The sequence below is a fragment of the Chroicocephalus ridibundus genome, chromosome 3, assembly GCF_963924245.1.
Source record: "Chroicocephalus ridibundus chromosome 3, bChrRid1.1, whole genome shotgun sequence".
In the NCBI taxonomy this organism is placed as follows: Eukaryota; Metazoa; Chordata; class Aves; order Charadriiformes; family Laridae; genus Chroicocephalus; species Chroicocephalus ridibundus.
The window spans coordinates 54,865,372-54,891,208 of NC_086286.1; the positions used below are offsets into that span (position 1 = coordinate 54,865,372).

The window sequence follows — 25,837 nt, forward strand, 5'->3', positions numbered from 1 at the left end:
TGAAGGGTGACTAGTTAGTCAGAGACTAGTTAGAAATCAGTATTTACCTAAATCTTAACTTTACCTAAGTTAGGTAAGTTGAATTCCACTTTGCATTTCTTTTCTAGTAGGAGCAGGACACCAAAAGATTTTCCTGTATATTCCCCAGGAATGGTGCTGACATTTCACCTGATCGTATGCTGGGGCTCAGGGGAGAGGTACTGAGTTTCAGAAAATCCTTTTATTAATCTGTCTTTTGGAGAGCCCCTGTATCCTTCTATTCATTTTGAATTGTTTATCCCCTGTAGTAATCCCAGGCTTCAGTATTTGAACTTGATGACTACAATTTAAAAAAAAACTAATCTTATTTTGATTGTCTTTTCCAAAGCTCAAGTCCAAAGCATTTTTCTGCTAATTTAATTTCCCTGATATCCAGTAATGCCATAAATGAATGCCATAAATGCTTGAATATCTAAAATATTTGAGAACATTTGGTATATTATCAGTGCAGAAGAGATAAAACATTAAAATGGCACAATTATCTTGTAGGATAAGATATTTGCATTACCAGAGAGCTTTAAAACATAACGCTGGGCTTCTTGAAATCTGCTCAATAAGATTCAAACCTTTTTTGCAGGTTCAAACTTTGAAGTTTGAACTTCAAACTGGAACAGGAAAATGAGACATGGGGAAGTGGCCTAAGACACAGTGACATTTGTTTTGGAGCTTGTGGTCCCATCCTTGTTCCAAGTGCCAGATGACACAACTTCCTGGACATATGGAGAGTTGAGGTCCAAGATCCTAGAAAGTTTCAGAGGAAAATAAGTTATCTGTTCTACCCGTCTCTCCTACAACAGTGCAACTTTTTCTACATCATTCCTATGAGAGGTTTGTCTAACCTGAACTTAAGACATCTTTTCAGCCGATCTATTCCAGGCAGATTGTTCCTCATGTTTGTTCTGAGTCTTTCAAACTTAAATTTAAGCTTATCCATCATGAGTGCAGAGCCTTTTACACACCTGAAGGTTTCTATTTTGTCTACCTACCCACTGCCACAGAACTGCAAGTTTTCTCTTGATGACAAGAAACCTGTGTCTTTCAGGCTTTCTTCACAGATAATATTTCAAGATAATTCTTAGTGTCCTCTCTCAAACGGTCTTTGGAAATGCTGTGCCAAAACTGAATGATTTTGATACTAAGTCCTCTTTGGCTTCTGAATAATGGGAACGCTCAGTCTCTTTCACAGACTTGCTATACATCTAGCTATTTTCCACTCCATTTTGCATAACTATTTTGTCTGGATAAAATTAAGGTCTTGCACTGTCCTTTTTTCTGACTGGTCCTCCAGTTTGTCAAGATAATGTGTAATGCTACTCCTGTCCTCGAGTGTACCCGAACACAGTCAAGCTTTGGGTCAATTATTCCATCATACAGCTGAGCCATGGAGACTCTAAGTGCTAGAGAGTCTGTGTGTAAAGAAATTTGACCTCTGAGGTCAAATGCCAGCACTATTGTGCATTTTCCAGTGTTTTCAGTCCTTCGTTCTTGAAAACTGCAGTTGCATAACAACTATACCCTGTCAAGCCAAAGGACAACCGAACCTTACGTACTGCTTTTTCTCCCTCTGCTCGGCTGTTTTTCCCCATCTCTGATGAGTCTGGCTTTCAGGTGTCACCCACCTCCCTAGATTAAAGCATCTCTGCTCTGTCTGTGGAGCTAGGACCTTCCACAAGTTAAAGTCAGATTTAATAAGCATCTGGGACTCCAGGCAGAGCCTGCCTCGAGGGAGACTGTGCACTTCTAGGCTTTTCCAGGTGCTTTCAAATAGTTTTCAGTGCAAACAAACTTCTGTTTAGAGACACTATTAGAGAAATTTAAGTTAGAGAGAATTCACTCTAAATTCTGTGAAATTTCATAGTCTTGTAAATGCTAGCTCATCCAACTCCTTCCCAGTTTACATTAGTCCTTGCTTTTACCAGAGCTCTAAGAGTTAAGAACAGCCTTCCTGGTTGGAGTAGTATGTAGGAGATAAGCTTTGAACATACACAGTTTTACAATGGACTTTGATAATTTTTTATGTGTGACAGCATGGTACTATTCTCGAATTGCAGGGAACTAGATTGAAGGTCCTTTTCAGTCCTGTATTCCTTGTCTTGTAGGTAACCCTTTCATAGCAGAGACAATTGGAGTTGAACATGCAGAGTCCAGGAGTCTGCTCAGAGACATTATCCATGATTTTCAGCAATATTATCTACATCTTTTGTTAAACAAAATGACGCATAGCAATTTCAGAATAACGGCATGTTTAGTAAGACAAGAGCGAGTTCACGTATCCCAGCACCCAGTACAAACATTTAAATATTATTTTGTAACATCTTACATTCCAGGTCATGTTTGGAGATTAATAAATGGAGGTTGGAACTGAGGAAATTATTAACTTCATTTACCACATTTGTTTGCTGATGCGTAACTCCAGTGGGAATCAATAAAACTTTATGCACTCACATACAGAGCTTCCAGCCCCAGCTGGCTAGGCAAAAATGGGGATTAGCAAAGTTGTCTTTCTCTGGCATTTCTGTGCTCTGGTAAGATTTCTTTGCCTTAGATTTGAATTACTAAAGTTAAAATCAAATATTCTCAAAATCAAGTTTGTGCAGTCAGGTTGTGATTTTCAGATTTGCTGACCTACTGTCACAGTCACTACAATAACATCAGACCCATGGTAGCTGAGGATTGAAAAAAATCAAGGACCTTTATTAAGGTTTCCAACTACTGTCTGAAAATGATGATATATATATTTAAAGCGCAAATGTTAGTAGCTTTGTTCCACTTAAAGACTTGTAGAATCTGTAGCTCTCGTCTTTGAGAAATATCTTTTGTAGGGGCTCGCAGAGGCATGAAAGTGGGTGCCATACTCCTAAAGCTATTGCAAGATTCTGTTTGATTTAGGGACAGGCTTAAGAAACAGAACTCGAGTATCACACAGTATCAGGCTTGAGAAATTAAGCTGTAGCCAAGCTGATGTGAAAACGACTGGCTGGGAGAATGGTAGAGAAACTGCTATATTTGAACACCCTGTTATCCAGGGTCACTTCCCTGGTTATCCCTTTATAGTTTTTTGGGGGGAAAGGATACAGTCTAGACAAGGATGTCTTTCAGATGTTCTCAGAATTAGACTTTTAAAACTCTACAAAAAAGCCTTATTTAATTTCAGCTAAAATATCTATTAAACTCCATTGGAATGTGGATCAGGTCTTGGATCTGCTTTTTGCCCGTGTTATGAAATATTTCACAATTTAACAATTCTAATTTTAATCCTCCTTTTCTGAAATCCAAAGTTTTAAAAAGCAGCATGACCAAAGGCACAGAATATTCACTGTTTTCTGTGACTACATTTTCATGAGACTTTCTTATTGCATATAAAAATAGGAGTAAAATAGGCTTTTAGCAGATTAAAATACAATTTTCTGTTGCCTAGATATCACAGGATTTGTTTTTCAAGGGAATATAAGTGGATTTAGAAAATGCTAAGCAATATGGTAAACTTTTTAAAAGATACATGTTGCTTTTTAGCTGATCTGTAAAAGCTTTGGTTATATGGAGTAAACATTTCTGTGAACACAGTGCAATCGACATTCATGACATCAAAAAATGATAGCATGTTTTCATTTAGGCATTAAATAAGCCTATTTTACTGCTGTAGCTGCATTTTTAAGACACAGTAACAAGCATGTCAATACATTTTGTACAGTTATGTAGTAATTCAGAAATGCCATATGACATAAATATATAGAAAAATTATGAAATATAGCAGGAATGTGCTGTGTGTACGTTGGGTTATTAAGAAAGAGTTATTTATCTGATCATCCTTGTTACTTCCAGGTAATGCAGTATAGTGCGTCAGTCAAGCTGCCTTTAAATATATTGGATTAATCCAAGTTCATTTCTAAGAGAAGTGTCTGTAAGGCAAATAAATCAGTTTATTTTTATGGTTGTCCTGATCAATTTTTCTGTACTATTTCTGTGCTTATAAGAGTAGGCTTCAAACCACAATGATGTTTATTGCTTATGTTTTCAAATAGGTTTTTAAGCTTTTATCTTGAAGTCCTTTTCAGATAGTTTAAGCCACATTTTCCTTTACTTGCTGCTGCTTACAGATTCAGTTAAGTCTCACTCCTACTTGAGTGTGCATCCTACCCAAATGCTCTTCTGTTCAGCTTGAACCAGCTAGAATGCACATTTCTTTATGAGCAAAAATGAATGAGTAGCTGAACTGGAACCATTTTGAAGAACACAAGGAATCTGAGATCAGAGATGGAGAGAGTTACAGGTGGCTTTGTAATTCTGTAAGGGGGTGGTATCTGTGTCACTGTCTACGTATTTCTAAGGTCCTCCTTGCTGTCACATTTGATTAATTCATAACTTTGCATATATTTATCCTCATGACTCCTCTGTAAACAAGGCATTTAAAAGATAAGGAGCTAACATGCAAGGAAACTTTTAGTGGCATCTAAAAGGTGCCTAGTCTCAGGACATTGAATGGGAAACCCATCTGCCATGCACTAAGGTAATATTTTCCTTCAGAAGCAATAAACTGTACTGATGAAGGCTCTATCTTTGCCTTGCCTCCCCCTGTGTTCCTCACTGCCGATTCCAGCAACACTACCCTGTACCACTCTCAGGAGAATGGGCTTTATTCCGTTTGCCACCATTAATACAAATAACAGAAATAACATTTCAATGCAACAGCTACATGAGAAGCTGGAGATAAAATCACATGCTGTCAGAAACTGCAGCAGCAGAACAGCTTGAACAAAATGGCCTATTGCTTTTCATATGCTGTCCCCTCTCAGTTTCAACGGGGCATTCCTGTTGAGAACAGGACACCTTTAATGAGTTTCCATGTATAAATACTCTGTTAATACCTCTAATTTTCTTTTATTGATGATAGTGGAATAACATGCATGTTTGTGTAGGACTGAGGTTTGAAATTTGCTAAATATGTTACAATAAGTGCAGAATGTCAGTTAGGTAAGACATATGTAAAGTAATATTGATTCATCAGCAGTGTATCTTGTTTCAGTTTATCTTCTAGAGTGCAAGAAAAGAAAGGGGGAGGATTACAGAAGAATAAAAGACAGAACTCAGAAGGGGGTGCTATACCAGAAGTGAGTGGGTAGCACACTCCACATATCAAAGTTTGGTCTCATATTTGTCCAAATATTATGAATGATCCTTTCAGAACTATCCATTAATAGCGTGCTTTCAGCAATTCTATACCATAGATTATCAAAGACAGTTACTTATTGCTGAAGTTAATTTATAATGAATAGTTTCCTCCACATATATCTCACTCTGACTTTTATCTCTTACCACAAAAATAAGCCAGACAGATATGCTTTTAAGACACTGTGCAATTTGTCCCATTTTGATTAAAACGGCATTATAAGCTTCCAAGTTTTGTGATCCTTGTTCAAGCAAAACACTCACTTGGAAAAAAATAACACTCACTTGGAAAAAAAAAACCACAATGAAAATTTAATTCTTAACATCGGTAGGGCCAGGATTTTTTTGTTTAGTAGGTGAAAATGAAACTGAAATAGTATAATTACATTGATGAGCCTTTTTGTTGCCCATATGTTATTGTTACTATGTGAGAAGTGTGCAAGAAGGTCTAGCTGCGCTTTAAGTAGCTTCACACAAGTTTGGCATTTGTGTTACTGGAAAACCTCTGTTGTTTAGTCAGTGTCCCCTATCTGTATCTTCCAAAGAAAATGTCATAGTTCCTTATGTGAACTATTACTTTTTTAAACCTTGTAGGTTAGAAACAATAGATATGGCAATAAAAGTCAAATATATCAGATGCATGAAAATATAGAGGAGTACTCTTACCCTTTGAGACTGTTGCACTTCTGTAAACAGTGGACTGGAGGCTGTCGGTTCTTCGGAGCATTCCAGTGGCGATGGAGAGACTTTTTATGACAATTTGTCTTGCAGAAAATGTTCAGGCAGAGACGTCAGTTCCACAAGAGGAGTATCCTTTTTCTTGGCTTTCAGGTTGCATGAACTGAGCCACAAACATTTGTAAAAAAAATTCACTTCTGTAATGGTGTTTTTCTTTCCATTACAACTTTACACCTGAAATTTTCACTCATGTGGGCTTTGAAGAAAACTGCTGCAGGAATCCTGATGGGAATGAAAATAGTCCATGGTGTTACCCAAGCAATCCTGCTACCAGATTAGATTACTGGGGCATCCCAGAGTGTAAAGGCCAGAGCATGTACATTTCTTCCTTCCATTCTCCTCACTATGTTCTCTACCATGATTTTTATTTTCTTTTGTAAGACATATTTAACTATGAAAGAATATTCAGATTATTCTCTACATGTGAATTTAGAGCATTTTTATTGATAAGGCTGAATTTGTTCATATGGATTTGTGGGATAACCCAGCCCCTGCAATGTTGTAGTTTGATAAAGTCCAGTTACTGTGCATAGAAGAATGGAATTTGATTTGACTTCTCCTTAGGGTAGGGTTCTACTTCTTTGTACCCTTCACTGCTTCTTCTCATACCTCATTCTTGTCTCTTACCCTCACTTTTTCCTGCTCTCTCCAACTTGTCTCTTCCAGCTGACTGTCCACATTTTTCTTTCCAGTACTGCTGCTCATTCAACCTACCAATGCTACACTCTTGAGCCTGGTGGAGTGGAATCATGTTCAGTTTGGTCATATTTCTACCTGATTGCTGTTAAAAGGAAGTGCAGAACCCACTTCAGAAGTCCAATTACGTTTGAAAATATATTATCAAGGTAAAGTCCTCCCCGCAAAAGTCAGAGTATGTCTCCCTGTAACTGATCCCATGCAAAAGGCCCCTGAGACTGGTCAGCATTTTGAATATGAGCCAGCCTTAATGGACTGGTCAGCTGCCAGTACACATACCATCAGTAGGCATATTTTACTGCAAGCGTAAAGAAGACAACTTGAAGCATAGTTTGTTGATCACTTCCAAAACTGTAGTTCATTGAAAGAATGTGTCTCTAGCATGAAGGAACAGCAACATGGGATGATTTTTTTATCTGTGATGATGACTCTTCAGTAAATAAAACTAGTATTAAACAGGTCAGGAAAACACTTTATACCTTCATATGACAGCTGGCGTCAGATTTCCAGAATGCTGTTACTTTCACTCTATGTTTCTCTTTCAGGAGTTTAGATATAAATTATTACAGGAACCCAGATGGTAAGAAGAGGCCCTGGTGCTATACCACCACCAGCATGACATGATGGTGGTATTATGGCATTTCTCAGCATCCAGAGACAGCATAAAAAAATCCCAGGGAAGATGGAGGGCGATACAGCTGTGCTACAGAAGCATAAAATACAGTGGAAGGTGATCATTTGTGTTGTAAAAGTCTCTACTAAAACTCTGCTTAGTACCATTGATTTTTTATTGATCCTGTGTGCATGCTGCAAAGCTTTCTCAGTCATGGGTAGAAAGTAGGGCCTTTTGATCACAGGGGAACTGACACTGAAGTTTTTAAGTCTGATGATTGACAAATTAGAGAGTTCTATATTTCCTTTTATAAATATAGGAGCATAACAGAAATGAACGCAACTAAAGGTATATGGTAAAAATCAAAATACTGGGCACCACATCTCTTATTGCATGTGTTGGCAGGCTTGGGGGGAAAGTGAAAATGAGGATGGAAGAAAAAATAAATAAGAGGATAACAATTTTTTTTAAATCCTGAATGTCCCAAATCTAACTCATGAAAAATTACATTTGAAGAAAATTTAGAGCTGTATGTGAAGGTTTTCCTTCCCTAATGCACACAAATGTGGTGTGCATTGAAATGCAAGTGCTCCTACCAAGTACCATCTGTTGCATGAAGTCGTTCCAGACACCCGTACGAATGCCTTCTGGTCTTTATTCTCAAACATTCCTGTAACCGCTTAGTAATCTGTCTGATTTTTTTAACCCTCTTTCACCTATTTCCTGAAGTCTATGTTTGGTGGTTTTTTTATTATTTTTTAAATTTAAACACATAAATGAAATTAAGAGACTGATATCTGCAGACAGATGCTGATATGTCAATGCAGTTTTTAAGTCTAGAGGAGTGCTACGGAGAGAGAGAGGGAGGCTTGGATTACCATGGAACACTTTCTTTTACTGTTACGGGAAAGAAATGCCAAGCCTGGAGCTTGGTGATGCCACATCATCACAACAGAACAGCAAGGAATTTCCCAAATATGTATGTTTATTTTGCAATTTTTGTGTTATGTTAGCCAGTTGCTCTTGCTTTCCACGCAGTTGCCTTACAGTACTTCAAAGTAGAAGGGAATGTACTTGATTAAAAAAATCATGTGTCCAAACATTAAAAATGACCCTCTAGTCATTTTTTCACAAAACTCAAATTGTGGACTAAATGTAAATGAAGAGGATCCCTTTAAATTGCCCTTAAAAAATTTAAGAGTTGTCATGACTCTTCAAGAACATATTGAAGAACAGCCATTCAGACATATGGCAAAATAGCTGTGTGCTTTCCAAAACTGTCTCTTTATAAATATTTGAGAGAGCTGCAAGAGCCTTTAAAGTGCTTTAGAGAGTAATAGATGGAAGAATTGAACAGCTTGACATTTATCAGTGGCCTGGACTGTGTTTTATATGGCAAAGCAATCAGAATGGCTAGCAAGCCTACCCGTAGTTGTAAACTGGAATGGAAACGATAAGACCAATATAATTAATTTAACTGACTCCTGTCCTTTTCAGCTTTCTCATCTGTCATTTTTCCCCAAATCCTTCCAGTGTATTGTTACATCTTCCCACATAAATCTCTGTTCAAGAGCTCATCTCTTGTTTTCTGTTCCATCCCAAATTACACTTTCTTCATCAACTTTTTCTGTGTGTGAAAGGTTTCTGTTTGTGAAACTGTTGGAGATTTTGTTACTGTTCTGATTCAAGACAGAGAGATTAATTGAGCTCTGTAAAATTCTCGGGGAGAGTAAGACCATTCCCCTCACTGTCCCATCCAACCTTCACTGTACAAACGCTTATGTGGGGAAATGCTCACTGAATTCAGTAGAACTATTGCTAGATAGGAATCCCTACTCAAATTCATATGCGTATGTGTTCACGGGTCCTTGGACATAAACATTATAATTATAACATTATATAAAAATATATGTAAACATTATAAACAACAGTCATCTGTTGTTTTCTCAATTTCTGACAATGAAAAAGAAAATATTTTTAATTTTATTGTAAGCTCCTACTTATGAAAGATATGGTTCAGTTCAAATTTGAATTTAAAAAAAAGGGATATTTTCTGCAGTTGCCTGTATGTTCTAATGAATGTCAGTAAAGAGGAATACTATGTCATCAAGCGTTACTCGGCCACTCGTAACATTTGTACAGCCTGCAGTTAAGACTCTACAAACATTGTTATTTTTTATCAAGAAAGAAATGCACTGCTTGCTGGGAAAGCCCCTAGACTCTGTGAGCCGCCAAACTATGTCTTGGCACTATGTGAGACCATGCTAGCCAGCATGGGCCAGAGCCATGCCAGGGAATGTGCTATTGAACACCTTGTACCATCACGGGATAGTGTGCAAGCCCAGGCTCTGGCCATGTTTAGTTTACTAGTATAGACGTAGTATTTGTCCCCTCTTCAACAGACAAAGGACATCCTGATACTAAAATCATTACCTGGAAGGACTAGGATCGCTGCAAGAACATTCCAGGACTGGGATGAGTGTGGGACAAGGAAAAGACAAGGTAAATATGTATTTACCCAGGGAGTTTACCCATCCAGCTCTGGGCAAGGATACAGATCACTCTCTGAGAGGGGTTGTAAATGTAGTTCCTAAGGTAAAGACAGTCATTTGTGTGTACTTCTGAGTCAACAAGAGAAAGTATGATCCGTGGCATGTTGCACTAAAGGTCTGGCAAGAGTGGCAGATGATTTAGGATTGGGGAGTGCACCAGGGCAAGGGAGATGTCACAAGTCACAACCACAGCTTAATAAAATGAAAGCAAATTCAGAGACAAACAGAAACCCTTGCCCTTCCTCAAGTTCACAGGAGCAAAACTCCCAATGAAAGGCAAGAGGAAATTAAAATTCTCCGAAAAAGAACAATGTGGCTAACAGAACATTCCCTTTGAGTACTGCAATAAAATAAAGCTCTCAAACCAAGTCTTTGTTATGCACATGTATTTAAGTGCATAATTATTGATGATTGTCCACCCAGACAGTACATTGCATTGCTGAAAAGTAGGAGGGAACACAGACTGGGCTATGGTCTTTGTTGCCCTTTGGAGGATGCATCCTTCTGCCTATCAAATGCACTTATCTTCAGCACTTGTCTCAGACTCTGAAGGAACTTGTAGGAAGTGGATGTGACTGTAATGTGGGTAGATGGTGAGATAGCAAGCACACTAAAAATAATTTAGGAAAGATCTAGGTCCAATTTCCAGCTAATATAGTGAACTGAGATTAAATTCAAAGTTTCACATGTATTCCTAACCTAATACTACCTTCCTAATATAAACAGCCAGTACACTTCCCTCGCAATGAACTCCTCTGTCCTTCAACTCTGTAGTATGAAGTTCTTCATCCTAACCCACTGACTATGCTTATCTTTTTCTATCCTTCTTGCAAGCCTGGAGAAAGTACATTGCTCTTAGAAGTTTATTTTCCTAGTTCTTTGGTCCTGTCAATATATTCACTGATTTTCTTTATTACTGTTTATGACTGTATTTCAAGCTTCTGCTTGATTCTCTAAGCAAATAAAAATTCTCTGTTAGTCTTTGTAGTTGAGTTCTTAGATTATTACTCAGGTGATATATGCTCTACCTTCCATCTAAAAGGTAAGAGCTAAAAGGTACACACCATGCCTTGCCCTTCCTTTTCTAGTGCTTGAACTACATGACTAACACCACATTATGCCATTCTTTTTTCTGTTAACTGATCAGGAAGACAGGCTGTAGAAAAGGACCACCTCATTACAGCTCTTGACTCCTAAATGATGTAAAAGACCTGTGCAAAAACTAATTAGCCATTGCTAATCAAAAATAACTCGGGAGGCATGGTGAGAACTCAGGAACCAGCATCCCTTGTGCCTCAGCAGTGATCCTGGGCAGACGGCTTGGACTCATAGAGGTCCAGCGCCAAGAGGTCCTTTGAGTGCATGTAAGTGTACGAGCGTGAGCAAATGAAGTTTATGGGAGAATGAGCTTGAATGGGTAAAATCAACTGCTTTAGACATTTTGTAAAAGAAATCACCTTCTCCTTCCATGAGTTTTGTTACATTGATCTCCTGCAGTGCAAATTACAATGCAGTGCGACAATAGCTGCAGATAAGCTCGTGTCAGCACCTGAGCTGCTGCAGAGGACTCACTGCACTAGTGCTGCTACACCACCTCAGGAGAGGAGCCAGTATCTTCTGTGGATTTCAGTAACCATGAAATATAATACGTGAACATACTATCTCAGACAAACTCAGGAGAGTCTGTGCCAGATGCTGTTAAGGCTAATTACTTTAGCTGCTGTATCTTGTTGATGTGGCTACCCTGCTTTTTACTCCAGAGCGGAGTTCAAAGCTCTCTGGGGTGAATCATATACTTGGCAGAGCCAGGTAGAGAGAGGACAGAGACGATTGTAAGCAAAGAGAAGCAGCCTGACTCATTACATGTTGTTTGCAGAAATAACCCCTCATGTTGTTCCATGAAAGTATGAAATAAAAATATGAAAAGTAATGAAATGAAATGAAATGAAATGAAATGAAATGAAATAAAATGAAATGAAGAGAATTGAAGAATGAAATGACATGAAATAAAAGGCCAGTTTTAGCTCCTGTCTGCCTATAGAGCTTTTATGCCTTTATAGCATACAGATTTACGATAATGGTGTAATAGATGGGGAGAACTCTTTCCTAGCCAAAGTTCAGGTTATGCTATTTATTTGCTCTTGTATAGCTGTGGTGATATATTCACTCCACTTCTGTGCCTCCTTTTTGCACATTGTTGATTAGTAATGTATTTACATTAAATTGTACATACATTACATATTTACATATTTACATTCTTTCTTCTTCAAGGAGACAGTGAAGAACCTTGTCTTGTCCAAGACAGTGTTGTCTAATATGAACTCACCTCTTGGGCTCTTGGTTGTGCCCTGCCAAAAAAAACTTTCTGTCTTTGCCAGTTTCTAGTTACACTTCTTGGATTAAGAACGCGATGGGAGCCGACTGATCCTGGGAATGTACTGCCCTCTCCTGGAGAACAGTATGCATATTCGAAATATGAGATTCCAAGTGCTACATTAAAATTATATTAAATTTTAAGAATAAAAATAAATATAATCTATTGTAACTGTAACCTTTCACTCTGAGAAGTAGCCAAACTCATAGCTTGTTCCCCTCTTTCAGTATGCTCTGTATTTCAGTGCATTCTACAAGAAAAACAGGTGAAGGACCCATTCAAAACACCACGTTCTCTGTGTAGCTGAATCTTACACCTATTTCTAGCTCTCATAGAGATTGTATTGTTCTATGTCTTTTGTGCTCTCAACATTTTCACTGATCTCCTGCATTATAAATGGCCATACTTCCAGTTTTCTCTCAGGGCTTCCCATAGGTCAGGAAGACATCAAGCTGAATTGTGGGAGGCAGAGATTCTCCATAGGCGGGCTTTGGACTGTGAATTCCTTTCAGGCAGCAGCATGTGGCTCTGGTGGTCTCCATGCTGTGGAATTTACCTAACAGCCATCATGGCAATTGCCAAGCATGAGGATTATTTTCTCTTCCAGATGCTATGCAGGTAGAAGAAAAGAGTCAGCAAAGAACCCATCTTTTTTAGAGGTTTCTCGTACTTGACAATCGGCATTTGGCAGGATTTTCACAGGGTCTGTCTGGTTTGGTGAAAATGGAAGAGACTTTTTCTTCATTTTTGTGTATGGCAAATTTAGAACTGTTACGGAGTCTCAGCACTGGAGTACACATGGTGCAGAAATGTATCAAATGGCCATCTCAAAAACTTGTCCATTGGACAGGTTGATACAAGTCTTCAGAGCTCGTCAGCACTGTTGCTGACAACTGATTGCAATGCAAAGTAAAAATGACATCAGATCCTTAGTACCTACCTTGTCTCAGTGTGTAAACTTCAGAGGTAGGATTTAACTGCCCCAAAACAGATGGCTAGAGTCATTTAGAAATCTTCAGGTTCTTGAGACATGTGGATGGGGCTGGCAGAAATGTTACAGGATATGAAGGGGATCCAGTGCTTTCTGTAGTGGCAGCTGTAATCCCCACAGGATTCCCTAGGGAGTTGAAAATGGTATTAGATGCTTTGCTTAAACAAGTCCCAGCCTAGCTGTAATTCTTCTGCCCTATTTGGAAAGAATTTATATCACAATGAGTCTACTGAAGGTTTTTCCCATTAGCTACCGAGATACATAAATAAGTTTTACTGCTCCATGATAATTTAAGACATGCAACAGAGGAAAAGAAAACAAAGAAGCTGTAATGCATTTCAGTCCTTGCCATGACTTCTAATACTAAACTAAAAAACCATCAAATCTCAGTATAGCTATTTTAATGATTTGTTTTGCACTGGCACATTCGTTTTTCAGTAGCCCATTCCATCATTATTATCCCTGCATCCAAACAATACCATTTCTCCCAGAATGTGTTATAAATAGCATTGCTTTTCTTTCTGACAATATAATGAAGTGCCATCTTTAAGAAAAAGACTGACAAGCTGTCTAGAAATGTCAATACACCCAAAGATCATCTGCATTCATAGCCCCAGGAATAATTTTCACCCTGTGTTTAAATAACAAGCAACCTGGACTAGATTCAACTATCCATTGCACAAGACTTTCATCATCCTGCTCTTCTCCTTGGAGAGTAGAAAATAGATAGAAATAATTTTTAAGGACTGCAAACTGTTTGAACTGTGAATTTTGCTGCCTGTTCTTTGGTCACATTAATTTATTTTTAAAAAAAAAATGCATGCTTTGTTCATTTCCCTGCAGAGTCAACACAGTTATTAAAGGCCAGCCTGACTTATTTTTCCTTTTCAGCATCTGTTTTGTAAATTCCAACAGCAAAATCTTTATTGCTTAAAATTACATGTATGGCAGGAAGAGCACTGTTTCATCCCAATCCTAAAGCCAGTTTGGCTGTATAATATTATCAGTTAAAATGTTGCTGTCTTTTATCCCATGCCCTCACTTGCTACTTTTGCTGGTTCAGTACAGCTGAGAAAGCTTTTGAGCAATACCCCAGTTATTTCCCACGTTGAATATTCTGTAGAGATGAAAAAGAGCAATTGAATAGCTGTTCCCTAAAAATATGTGTAGAAGTTATTTGATTTATTATAATAAATGCACACTTGTCCAGTAGAAAGAGAATAATGGCATAGGACAAGTATTAATATTGAGTAAGTTTTCTAACAAATCAAAACTCTAACAGTTGTTACCATGCCCATTATCTTGGCAATAGCTAAGCAGATGATATGTATCAGAGAGAACATTATTGCAATAGTTCATTTTCTAACTGAACAACCAAACTTGCAGTTTTTATCGTTAAAGTATCCACTTTATACCTATATTTATACACAATGTGCATTAGTAGATATACACAGTAGACTCTGGTTATCTTATTTGATTGGATAATACTGTACTTTTGTCACTCATATTATTAGAAGAGTAACAGTAGTCCAACATGAATTTCACAAATGTCTTGACTTCATTGTCTCATAAAGACACAAGGCTAAAACATCTCTATTACTTGACTTACAAAACTTTCAAACACAATGCATTAAGACATTACAAAATTAATTGTCCATATCGCTTCCCTAAAAATATCACCCCTCTTTCATCTTAATCACTATGCACTTATTGTCTATGGTTTCACTTGTGCTGGGCTTAATAATCTTACATGTATGTAATAGAAACTGACAAATCTTTTATCTAGATCTTTCAAAAACCTGATTTGTTTCTATGTTGATTTTATTTGCCATTTTGGCTAGAAGACTTAATCTAAATCACGGAATCATGGAATCACGGAATCTTCAGAGTTGGAAGGGACCTCTAGAGATCATCTAGTCCAACTCCCCTGCTAGAGCAGGATTGCCTAAAGCACATCCCTCAGGGCTGCATCCAGGCGGGTCTTGAAAATCTCCAGAGAAGGGGACTCCACAACCTCCCTGGGCAGCCTGTTCCAGTGCTCTGTCACCCTCACTGTAAAGAAGTTTTTCTGTGTATTTGAACGGAACTTCCTATGTTCTAGCTTGTGCCCATTGCACACCACCTCTCTTCCCTTGCCTATCTCTTCTGAAAAGCTGGTAGCCATCAATTACAGCACTCCACTTGTGTGTGTCTTCCCACCACGTTTCCGTGATGGCAACCACATCATAGTTTCCCTGCTGCACGATGGCCTCCAGCTCGTCCTGCTTATTCCCCATGCTGCGTGCATTAGTGTAGATGCACTTCAGTTGGGTTAATTGTCCTACCACTTTCTTGGGGGGACAGGCCCTGATTTGCACCTGATCATTCTCGGACACTATATAACAAATATAACTACATAACAAAGACTAGTGTGTAGATGTTGTTCCTTTTTTTTTCTCATATGCAAATCCTGTACAATAGAGGGAGAGAGAGAGAGAGAGAAAGAGGGGGAAAAAATCAACCCAAATAAACAAAAATTACTTTGAAAACCAGAAGAATTTGGCAAAGGATGATTTACTCACGCAGGAAGTTTTAGCATCAGTTTATACAATTCAGTAGGGAATCAGATTGATTTAAGATTACTAATCTGATTTATGTAAATTTTTTCATTCTATTTTGCCTTTAGGGACAGCGCACTATATTATAATAGCCTACATATTTCTCTGTTATATACTAGTTTAGAAGGCATAGGCTGCATAACTCTATAGTTTTTCATTTTCTATAGGAGGTGGAAATATTTGGCGTGTCACGTGCTATATTAAGGATTTTATACCTGCCTCATAACCCTTTTCTCTGTGGCAGGGGTAAAATACTATAGCATCAGTAACTAGTTTTATTAATTATTTCATTGAGTGCTGTATTTTCAATCTCAACCTTGCCTGTAAACTAAGTTTTCTAGTTTATCATCGTTCTAAATGTGAAATATGCAAATATTTTGATAAAGATTTTTAAAAGTTGCTGTTGGCTTTTAATATAGTTAAACTTAAAAAAAAATTACTGTACTGATTTCTTTATAGCAGCTATTGTACATAAGTCACAAAATTGTTCAAAATACTGTTTTGTTCTCAAACAGAAATTTTCTAGCATTAGCCTCTTTCAGCCGGATGTTCTTGTTTAGAAAAGTTTGGAGTAAATCCAGTCAGCAGTTTGGTGTTCTGTGTATGAGATCACTTCCATTAGGGAGAAAGAAATAATTTGTTTCAAATTCTGTTTTTCTTAGAAAATGAATGAAAAAAAAGAACTTAAACCAGCATTGAGATACCTCCAGGTGATGTGTAATTCCAGGATCATATCAACAGTATTGGTCTCTGTATATGTATTATAAAGTGGAATTTGTTAGCTAGATCAAATTTTAGTATTCTGAGTTAGCCTATAGCAAAAGACTGCCTTAAAAGTAAATAATATGCTCTTACACTGTGTGAACCGACCTTCTCTATCTCACCCTTGTGTATCTCTTGATTGTCCTGCTACCGCCTTTGTTGGCCCAGCCTTCCACCTTTATCACCCCAGCTGTCATGGCTGGAAAAATTAGGTGAGTTTTAAGGCACAAAGAAGTGCTTGTGTGCACAAAAACTTGTCTATTTTTCTTAACAATATTAGTTGATCTGACAGAAGATATTAACTCCACCTATAAATCTTGTCTTGCCCATGTTCTTAGACCACATTCACAGCAACAACAAGCAAACAAAAAGCCTTTCCCACCTTTTTTTTTGTATGGAGTGGAACTCTGTTCCAAAGGATTCACGGTCTACAAAATTATTTCCACCTCTTTAGAAGATAACTGAACTGATAGACTTTTCCACCTTAATTTTTCCGATGTAGTTAAACTGATGAAAATACCCCAAAGCAGATGTAGTTATGGAAGAGTTCATACTAGTGCAGATTCCGGCTGTGCCCTGCCCAGCATAAGCTGCATTTCTATGTACATTTTTTACTCCAATATCTATACCTTTATGAGGATTTTTACTAATGTGACTTTTCTAGCTAAGCTTTCCAAAGAACATCTAGCCATAGCTTACCTGTGACTTTTTGCTTAAGATGCACATGGACAAATCGCTATTCTGACCATAAAAGTGGATCCCCTAAAAGTGAATGAAAACACCCAGTCTTTGCTCAGTGGGAGGAACAATTTGTTGAACAAGCCACACAGCTGAGTTGTTGAATTTTAAATAGTTTTCCAATCCAGCTGCACTCTCTATTTGCCAAGCATATTATCATAGCAATACTAAATACCCTTGACAATGAACAAAAGCCTGGATGCTCCTTTAGTAGTAATCCTCTTTCCTCCCTTCTTTTTAGCAGTAGGTAAGGTCGTTGAAAGAAAAGATGTTTTTCAAACATAAACAATAATTTATGTCCCTGTGTAAGGAGTGATTAAAGCTAATATGCTTTCTGGAAAGATTACCAAGACGGACAGCTAAATCCCTTTCTAGCTCACTAGCTCACAAACCAAGTGGGCTTGTTTTGCTTTGTAAATGTGAAGTTCAGGTGCAGAATAGGAATTGCATTTGAACAGTGTCTCTGAACACCAAGGCCTCCTTCCCAGGGTACCTAAGTATGCATTTAATTTGCAAATGTAGGGTAAACCTCAAAAAGGCATTTGCAAGCCCCCAAATCTGCAAGTTTTGCAGATTATTAAGGGGCCACACTGTAGAGCTCCTGCTTTCTTCATCGTTGCCTGAGTGCTTTGTCCCTACACATGGACGACATGGAGGCATGATTGTGGGGGAAAAGGGACATTTTCTGTAACTGACCAAAGGGACATTTTCTGCAACTGTCAAAAGGGACATTTTCTGCAACTGTCCTACCTTTAGGTAGACAGGTCTCTCCTCCCTCTCACCCCAGGCAACCAATGTAGATCCTTTTTTACCCAAATACCTCCTCCTTGTGTCTCTAGCCAAGAAGCAACAGGGCTAAAGATTGTGTTGTTTCAGTTTCCTCTAGGAAAAAAGCATAATGTCTCAAGAGGGAATTCTGCATAACCTGACAGCCTGAAACTCCAGAATCAGGGGAAAGGCCAGAGGAGAACCTGGGTGACAGCTGCACAGGGGACAGAAGATCGTGGTGCTGAGAAGCTGTTTGCTAACTCACCAGGGAAGAACGTGGCATGACCTCCCATCAGAAAAGGGAGGAGAATAAAAATAGTTCATTACAGCATGGGTTGGCCAGCATGTCCTAATGGCCAGTAGCTTCTGCCTGTAGGAATGTGATGTCAAGTTGTTTCCAAGGAAAATAAAACTGTTATTAAAAGGGACTTCATCCAAAAGAACTTTATCCAAAAGTATTCTAAAGTGGTTTTAGAGGTGGAATAGTTTCAGCTCTTGTGATTTCCTAAAAACACGTCCTTTATAGGAAAAAAAAGTAATAAGCTTGGCTTTTTTTTTTTTTTTTTCTAGAGAGCACAGTTGCCAAGAACACAAGCTAAGTTTCAGATTTGCTGGAGAGCAGGAGCTGAGGATGAGATAATTTTAGGCTTAACGTTACAACTAGGCAAGACATATATTGCTTTCATTTTACTGAACAAAGTTAGCTCCTACCTGTATTCAGAGCTGACTGCTGACAGTTCAAATTAAATGTATGCAGTCATCACAATTGTTTGGCATTTATTTTATGCTAGCGAATGGCTAATCACTGAAAAGTGATGGGTGACAGGACATGCAGCTGATCACTGTCACATCTATCAGAGAGAAAGGAGAGGTTTGGGTCTGAAATGCTCCCCTCAGATGAGAAGGAACAAGATTCCTTCCTTACAGGAAGGCCCAGCTTAGGACAGAAAAATAAACTTCTACATAATACAGGCAGGAAGGTATGGGGGAGACAAAGTGAATGTAGGGCTAAATAGTCCATAAATTCTTCATGTAAGATATTGTCCAGCATTGTAGCTTGCTGTGTTCTTGTGTACAGTATTGATGTTTACTTTAAACCCAATAAAACATGTACTAATAGATGTCATAGCAGATTATTATCTCTCTGCTCAGTAAAATGTCTCTGCAAAATGAGTAAGTTCTTCCCAGGGCTGTAAGAGGTGATTGCGCCAGTGCTCCCTGTGCCAGTCCAGCTCCCAGCCCTGCACCGTGCTGGAAAAGTCATGGTGGACATAAGCATGGAAAAAAATCAGAAAAATTGGTGCTACGTTTGTGCATCTGCAGGTGCAAAGATAACAGGCAGTCAAATGTCCTGAATTTCAGTTTCTCCACTGAAAGAAACTGCTCTTGCAGACTTTTCTCTACAGAAATGCCTCTGACTGTGGACTTCTCCCTCCAGGGCTGGATGCCAGCTTGGTCCAGGGAAAGCAGGAAGGGATTAAAAAGACATGAAACTAAATGGGCTTCTTCTGGACAAGTGGTATTTATAACAAAAGAAACTGCTTTGTGCAGAGGAAAGGGACTTCTTAGTCATGGCATGAGTGCAAGATACAGAAATAATCTCCTGTTACCTCTGTTCCCTGGCCTGTAGCTGTCAGGGCCCTGATGGCACCACCAGCCCCGACTGTCCCTGCCCGGCCCCTTGGGGCTCCCCCCAGCCCAGCACCCCATGTCAGCCCCCGGGGCCATCAGCCCCTGCCCCAGCGACACCACAGCAGGGCCGGTCTCCAGCTCCCCACAGCCCTGACTGGCCACTGGCCCCCACCAAGCCAGGCCCGCCCGCAGGCCCATGTTCAGGCCTGGCCTCAGCCCATCCCCATCCCCCGGGAGGTGCCCGATGCCAGGGCTGGGGCTGCCCCGGTGCCCCCGGCTGTGGGTGGGACAGGTCCTGGCTGCTGGACCCTGCCCCGATGGATCCATGGGGAGCCCCCAATCCCCTCAGATCCTGTTCCTTAGGGAGCAGAATGGTATTCTCTGTGGTCCTTGCCAACAGGAAAAGGTTTGCATTTTTCTGGTTGATCCCCTGCTCGCTCCTCAGTTGTCTCCATGGTGGGGAGGGTGGCAAGTCAGAGTCCGTACAGGAGCCGATGCCCAAGAAATGTCTGTCTCTTTCAGGTGGGGCAGGCGGGGTGGCTGGCTCAGCTCTCCAGAGAAGCATCCTCCCAGCTGGCCAAGCAGAGTCACTTGGCAGACTTCAGGAGCTGTCACACTCCACTTTCAACCCAGTAGTACCTACGCTGTCTCCAGCCCTGTCTGAACATGTTTCACAGCAGGAGTAGCTTAGACACTCTCATGTGAAGGTCATCCTGAGGCAAGCTGAAGAGAAGCCCTTAGCCCCATGTTTACCATCTGCCAAGAGGGTATTTGTCACCTGAGATGTCAGAATATCAGCAGGTCTAGCTTTGCAGCTACAATTAAGGTGATCTAGGACCACTTGTAGAAGGAGGATAAACATGAACAAGATGGGAAACAGCAGGGATGTAGCCCTTCTTGCGTTGCCTGTGTGCAAGCTTTGCTGGGATAAGGAGCAGCCTGGCTGGTACAACTGGAGCACAACTGGAGGTGTAGAGTCCAGGACCACATGGCACAGGGGTGGCCATGACTGTGGCTCAGTAGAGGGGTATGAGACACAGCAGTTATCTCAATAATGTCAGTTCAGATATTTGTTCTCAAACAGCTTTTTGAGCCACTACTGTCATACACCTACTTGCTTTAGCAATGCTGAAATTTATCATTAATTTGTAATGAATATGTATTAGTTATATGGATATGAATATGAATAAATATGTATTAGTTATATGTCTTTTACTTGAGGTGTTCTGCATGCAGTTCAAACTTGTCTGAATGCATTTCAAAAAACCTGCCATTATATTTGTTATGTAAATGTAATCCATCCACGCAGAGGCACTACTAGGAACTATTAGGCTTGTACTATCCTGGGTTATTTTTTACAACTCTGCTATTCTATTTGATGCCTTGCTAATTTCTCATGTACTGTAAGATGCCAAAGGACTATACTACAGCAAAAAGCTTTAGGTTAGACATCAGGAAAGCCTTAACTGTAAGGATAATTGTTAGCTGCTGTCCTGAGAAGGGTGAGGAGTTGCCATCCTGGGAGGTTTTTGATCTGTGATTTTTCAAGCAGCGGTCAGGAACAACATGGTAGAGTTGATTCTGTTTGAGGGAAGGGATATGGACTAGGTGGCTTCTGGGGACCCATTTCCAGCCCTTCTGTTGCTATAGTAAAGGGCACAAATTCACTCTTTGGGTGTATGCAGTACATTTCAAATTAAAGATTCAGTTTTTTGTACCCACATGCAGGAGAAGAAAATATGGGACCAAACAATTGCAGGAGGAAATGGCCTCTAGGCCTGTGCCTCAAACCTTCCTCAAAGGCAGCAAGCTATAGAGACCTTCAGTTTTGAAGGAGTTAGGCTTAGACAGCCAGCTGTTTATGACCGTTAACAATTATGACCATAACATTATGACCATCGTTCCTCTGAGTACGCTCCATCAGAGTGCTCTGTCTTTTAGGTGAGTCTCAATCATATACCAATACGTGCGGGTCATACCGACTAAAATGAATATCTATCTCTTATTGAGCAAGATCATTTAGGTCAAGATGTTTTTCTCAAGCATTTTATTACCTGATAATTCATTATCTGGCTATTCCAAGAAAAGAGCTTCCAGCGGTGCTGGGAGTATGCTGGTAACGCCCGTGGTGCTGACGCTGAGAGGCTGGGTGGATGAGAGCCTGAGGCACGAGAGCACTGCTGGGTGGCAGCCAGAGCCCCAGTTCGGTGGGTGCCAGGAGGACACAAAGTCTCCCTCACCAGCTGCCAGAGAACTGGCAGAGGGCAGGAGATCAGGCCCAAACAAGTCTGACTTGCGTGTATTCCTCGTCATAGCTGGGGGGCACTCCAGCTAAAACCAACTGAACTGTCAAGGTGAGGCAACTCTAGAAGTTGCAATTATGTTGTGAAAAGCAGGGGCAAATGAACTGCGCTCACTGTGCCCCTGGGCAGGGGAAGCCATCACTTGAATGAAATGATGTTGCTTGTAGGCTTATACTGGAGACGTTTTGAGAAAGGAGATTTCTGAGTATTCCCAGAGTGGTTTGGAAAAGAAGAGATTTTTCTTCTTTCTCTGAAGAGAGTTATTCTGCTCAGCCAGTCTTCCTGGGGCAAGGATTCAATGTACTGTATTCTTCCCAAAGGAAACCAAAATATTCTAAGAGATGACCTACAGGTCATGTAGGTAGGGCATGTAGATATGACCAAGGTGGTTACTGGGGACAGTGGCTGCAGGAACTTGAGTGCATAAAGCTGTGGAGTCCTGGAAATGCAACATTTCCTCTTTTCATGTCTATGAGCTACGAGAACAGATCAGTGGAGAAGGAAGGCAGAAGGTGCAAAAGCCATAGAAATGAGGAGGACTACTGCCTATGGCTTGTGGAGAGCTTTTGAGGAATTGTTTAGCTGTCGCTAATCTAATTCACAGAATTAGAAGAAAAAGATGGCAAAAAGAATTATCTAGTTCAACCATCGTGGTGTTGGAACACATACAGACACAAAATGTCTGTCAGACATTTATCAAACCTGTTCCTGAAACTTCCAGTCATGAAGATCCCACAATCTCTGCAGGCAAAATTCCAGTGCTTCACTCTCCTTTGTGTGAAAGAGATTTTTTTTCCTAATCTTGGTTTAAAATCTTTTTTGTATATTTAAATCCATACTGCTCTCCTTATCCTCAACATTTATGGTGAATAGACTACCTACTCTTCTTTGCAGTAATCATTATATATAAGTACACACATACATACATGCATACATTCATTATAATAGACATATATTTATATGTCTATACTTTAAGATTTTTCTTGTGTGTTCCTCTAGTAATATAATCTCTAGATGAAACAACCCACTCTTTTTCATTTTGTCTCCTTTCCTCTGACCCACTCCACACAGCTTCCCAGCAAGGCCTGTCTGATTTGCAGTTCTTTGACTTGGGAGTAAATATTGCTCTGTCAGACAGTCTCATGGGATTTTTCAGGTTCTGCAGCAGGCAGGGGCAATGTGGACTTCTGCCACTGCCTTGACCGTGTCACTTCATCTCCCCTTGTCTGATTACAGAGTAAAGTCTTCAGAATTGAGAAAGTCTCATATCTATCTCAAGCACCTGGTTCTTGGGCTCTGATTTCAGGTGAAGGCTCTGATATTAATAGTAATCATCATAATTAGTGGCATCCTCTTTAAAAAAATGTAAGTATCCATGAGAACAAACGAATGATCAGTAGTGGAACTCCCTGAAAATGAGGTACTGAAATTTATAAAAATGGCTTTCATATGTTGATGATGAATGGAGCTAGGTTCTGCTCTGTGCTCAGTGTATCTCAACAGTGCCCTAATAGTCTACCTCATTCAGGATTGTGTCAATGGACAAAACCTACCATGAAGCAGGAAACCATTAGAGAGTTAGAAGACACTGCAGTCATTCCCCTTGAAAACCACCACTCACTATCCACTCTGTTACTTCTGGTGGCTTATCTCTCACTTGCTACTCCTATCAATGTGTCTTTACCAGGAAAGGAAAAATAGGGATTAGAGAAAGTACAAAGTACTTTCTGATTGTTCAGAACATATCTGCATCTGATGAGGAAATGATAACTATCAGTCAAGAAGGAGCTTTTTCAAAGCTTCATGGAGCTTTTGACTCCTGTTATTTGGTTCAGGAAAGTACAGAGAGATAGGTTTCAAAGCAATTTTTCTGTTATTACGTACTCGCAGAAGGAACTGTCCTTGACGGGGGATATTTGATTTCTCTCTCTCTTGCTTGGAGATGCATTCATTTTCTTTTCTATTCCTAGATTTGTTTTCCTCCCAAGAGTCTTAAATTTGATTTTAGGAGTTAAAAATTATACAAGGCCTGTCTAAAAGCCCTCTGAAGTCATCAGGAATATTTATATTCCACTGACAGACTTTACTGAATCAGTGGCTGGAATTATCTCCTTGATTAACTGATAAGTCTCTTGTTCATCACTTAAAGAAAATACACACTCCAAGCCAGTGCAGCAGAGCTGCATGATGTTCCCTAGCAAAGGTCCAGAATAAGCAAGCATGTACAAATCTCTCGTTCTCCAAGCTGAAAGCCAAATGAAAGTATTTTATAATTTGACACTTCACATTCCCATTATTTTTTATCATTACTGTGCAGCTCTATATCTTTTTCTTTCCAAATTAAGTTAAGAACATTCATTTGAGCTCACAACTCATTTATTCATTTTATCTATACTTATTTTCCTTTTCAAGGGAGTTGTTTTTTCTCCTCATTTTCTAATTTAGATGAAATCATGCCCCATGGTCTCAAAAAAATTGTGTGGGTTTTTTTTTTTATTATAAATAGGTGCCTCTATTTTTCACGATGTTATAATCTTTATCATGCATTTCAGCATCTTACAGTGATAATGTTACATTTGGCTTTTTTCCTTTGCTCTTTCTAATTCTATTTTTTCTCTGAATTTCATACTTGCATGCTGTCTTTCCTACATGGAGTATCACTTTGAGAAAATAAAGCTTTTGAACATATTAATGTTAAATAAGTTCAAACCAATCAACCAACTTTAAACCTCTTGCACTGTAGTGGGAAGAAAAAGGAGGAACTGAGAAAGAAAATAAAAGCACATAAGATGAAGATAAATAAAAGACAAATTTCCTTATAAGCTAGTGCTGTGATATGAGCAACAAAATAATAAATCCCTTGGGATTTTTCAAGTTTATGGACAAACACCTCCTGTCAATGTACCATGAGTGCTTACTGACACCTTTGCTTATGCTGGGGATTTAACCTCACCCACTTTGTCAAAAAAGTATCATCTGCTGCACCCTTCTGGACATTACCAGGATGGCACATTCTCCAGAAAATCACAAACGAAATCCGCTAGATTTACAGCATAGTTTTCATGAGTGAAGATGTGGCTTCCATCGTTTCTAATAGAAAATGGGCATAAAATCTCTCTGTCTTTGATTGGTCTAATATTTAAATTAGATCCAAGTGAAGACACTTTTCCAAGCTATTTACTAGCAGATCTAGAGTGGCTTCAGACTTCAGCATCTATAAGTCTATGGCATTTGCAATCTGCAGGCAGAACAAGTAGTGCTGTCAGTGGCAGAATAAGCAAGGCTTGGCTCCACATGGTTTATACCCCTGCTTGTCATGCCCCCTCTCCCCACCGTCTCTTGTTGACCCCACCTCGCTCCTGAATCAAAATAGGAAATCTTTAAGGCTCTCCATGCCCTCCTCACTCCCAAATGGTCCCCTAATCCTGCTTCTTCCCATTCATGTCCCCAGAACGTCTCTGTGAGGTACTCATGGCTTCCTGTCTCTTCCACGTCCATGTGTACGAGGCGGATGCTCCCGGGATTCACCTGTGCATGTGCTGACATGCTGGTTAGAGGGTACAGACCTGCTGACTGGCCAAGCAGAAGTGAATGGTGTTTGCTTCCATAATGAGTGTCCTTACAGAAAACAAATTTTGGTTTCTCTTCTCTGTCCGACCACTGACTTTCTGAAGCCTTGTAGGAACATCGGAGTTCCCTGCTTCTGCCAGGTGTGGTGGAGGTTTAATGATATGCTAAAAAAGTGAGTGTGGAGGTAGGGATGTGGATGAGCTGTGGATGTAATGGTACACGGACACAACTGACCACAAAACAGTTACAAAGACCAACCATCTGTTTTCTGACTAGCAACACTTCTGCCCATCCTGAT

The 25,837-nt window shown here is 39.6% G+C and overlaps 1 long non-coding RNA gene across 1 annotated transcript; it reads left to right on the forward strand.

The window, feature by feature from the left end:
- The first annotated feature begins 7,282 nt into the window (after positions 1-7,282).
- LOC134513094 (uncharacterized) lies at positions 7,283-19,075 on the forward strand. The gene is made up of 3 exons (XR_010070318.1): positions 7,283-7,369; positions 9,655-9,754; positions 18,143-19,075. It is a non-coding gene; the product is annotated as an uncharacterized LOC134513094 (long non-coding RNA).
- The last annotated feature ends 6,762 nt before the right edge of the window (positions 19,076-25,837 follow it).